Here is a 2,261-nt window from a genome sequence, read left to right on the forward strand (position 1 = left end):
AGAACTGTGTTTGAGGACTTTAACCCTTTGTTTGACATGAAATATGATTCGTCTATTCCAACAGTTGTGGTTGGAGATTTCAATATTAACTTTTTAAAGAGCCAAACGGCACTGATAATGTTCTTTGATTCACATGGAATATCTCTTTTGCCGGGTCTAGAACAAAAGTATTCGACTGACTATCATTGTCAATTAGATTTGGCATTTGGTAACCAACTTTTTCGAGACCGATACGATGCATGTTATAGAGAGTCTTATTATTCTTACCACAAGGGTATTTGCATTTTTAAAAGAACATAGTTTGAAATGGAAAAATTTATTTAAAGCAAGGTTGAGCTCCAGTGCGCCCCTTATTGACGACCTTTCTATTGTACATTGGGTTTAGCTTGTAAGGATAATTTTCAGATCCTCCCTAATGCATTAAGTCTCATTGTTACCTACCTACGGCAAGGTAAAATTATTATGTATATATACAAGGTTAGGCATCATGGTAGGGGCGCCAATGGAGCCGCATGGTGCTTTAAGGGTATAAACTACGAGAAATAGGCTTGGGATCCTTGGCTAAGAAACCCACATATGGCTTGGGATCCTGTACTAAGAAACCTAAAATTAGGCTTGGGATCCTGTACTAAGAAACCTAAAATTAGGCTTGGGATCCTGTACTAAGAAACCTAAAATTAGGCTTGGGATCCTGTACTAAGAAACCTAAAATAAGGCTTGGGATCCTGTACTAAGAGACCCACTTAAGGCTTGGGATCCTTGACTAAGAGACCCACACAAGGCTTGGGATCCTTGACTAAAGAACCCACATCTGACTTCAAGATTTGAAAAAAAAATGGTAAGTATCATTATTGTAATTGACGGTCATATAAGTTTGGTATTAATCCATTTAAAAATATGGTATATTTTATGAGTAACCTGGAGGATTGGCGTAGTTCATGAGTAGCCTAGAGGATATGCGTAGTTCATGAATGCCCTAGAGGATATGCGTAGTTCATGAATGCCCTAGAGGATATGCGTAGTTCATGAATGCCCTAGAGGATTGGAATGATTCATGAGTAACCCTACAGCATTGGTTTAGTTCATGGGTAACCATGGAGGACAAGGTCAACGAAATTGTAAACAAGGTATGTAATAGTGATAATTAGTTAATGGGGATAATCGTTGAGGTGATTTATTGTGGTTCTTCAGAAAATACGTCGGCAAATATATCTCAAGGCTTATCCTTAGGCTTAATAAAGGTGAAATACAACTCTGAAAACGTTAAAATGGTTGCGTCAGATGACTGAGATCTGGAGCGGCAACTGTGGGTTCATGTAAAGGCGAACCACTGAACAAAGTGTAAGTGTTGCACCAAGTTTCATAGGTTTGGTGAACAATGGAGCAATTTTGTATAGCGTACTTTAAAAATGTTTTAGGTATGGCGAAGCGGAAATGGCTTAATAATCGGCGACAATTCAACAGTCCTAGTCGAAAATCCCCTTTTTTCGGCAAAACGCGGCCGAGGGGATTTTGAAAATGTTCCTGGCGGCGTTATCTGCCGTTGGTAACACTGCAGTGTCCTCAAACGTTGGCCAACGCTCAAAGCGGAAGTTGGACTGCGCCGCAATTTATCGACTAGAACTGTAGTTCTAGCACGTTCAATGTTATGGGAGCAGCAAGTAGAGCAATACAAGAACGGGCTGCATAGCGGTCTAGCAGTGGAAATACAGAAAGGAGAAAAACTTAACGCCAAGAGGCAGAGTTTTCCTATTTTGTGGAACTGGAGTCGTCTTGGTCTTTGTTATCTGAAACGTACAGCGCCAATACACTTATGTAATAGTTTCGAAAAAACGAAACTTTATGAACTACGCCTCATCTACTAGGTTATTGCTTTCTTTCGGACGCTATCCACCAAACATTCATCCTTAAACAGTCTGAAGAAGTTTTTAATATTAATAGTCCTAATTTGATTGTGGTTTTTTCTCAAATGGGTTTTCCCAGAGCCTTTTTTCCCACATGCGCTGTGGGTTTTTATGCCTCGAATTAGCTTGTATTATGACACGAATATTTGACATCCATTGCATCGTTCGATAATGCTATTAATAAATTTATTCGTGGATAGCTCAGACGTCAGAGTGAAAAATCAACTCACAATATAAAAATAAGTGTTTTAATATTAATAATTCAACTGTGATTATGGTTTTTTCCCAAATGGGTTTTCCCAGAGCCCTTTTTCCCACATGCGCTGTGGGTTTTTATGGCTCGAATTAGCTTGTATT

The 2,261-nt window shown here is 39.1% G+C and overlaps 1 long non-coding RNA gene across 2 annotated transcripts; it reads left to right on the forward strand.

Annotated features, from left to right (window-relative positions):
• Positions 1-536: 536 nt before the first annotated feature.
• Positions 537-2,008, forward strand: LOC149631171 (uncharacterized). Of its 2 annotated transcripts, XR_016374061.1 has the most exons (4): positions 537-838; positions 915-1,127; positions 1,192-1,341; positions 1,419-2,008. It is a non-coding gene; the product is annotated as an uncharacterized LOC149631171 (long non-coding RNA). The 2 variants fall into 2 exon arrangements; XR_016374060.1 differs by having other exon boundaries at positions 537-1,127.
• The last annotated feature ends 253 nt before the right edge of the window (positions 2,009-2,261 follow it).

The sequence above is a fragment of the Phalangium opilio genome, unplaced genomic scaffold, assembly GCF_054372755.1.
Source record: "Phalangium opilio isolate 3A_F unplaced genomic scaffold, DU_Popi_V2 ptg000101l_1, whole genome shotgun sequence".
In the NCBI taxonomy this organism is placed as follows: Eukaryota; Metazoa; Arthropoda; class Arachnida; order Opiliones; family Phalangiidae; genus Phalangium; species Phalangium opilio.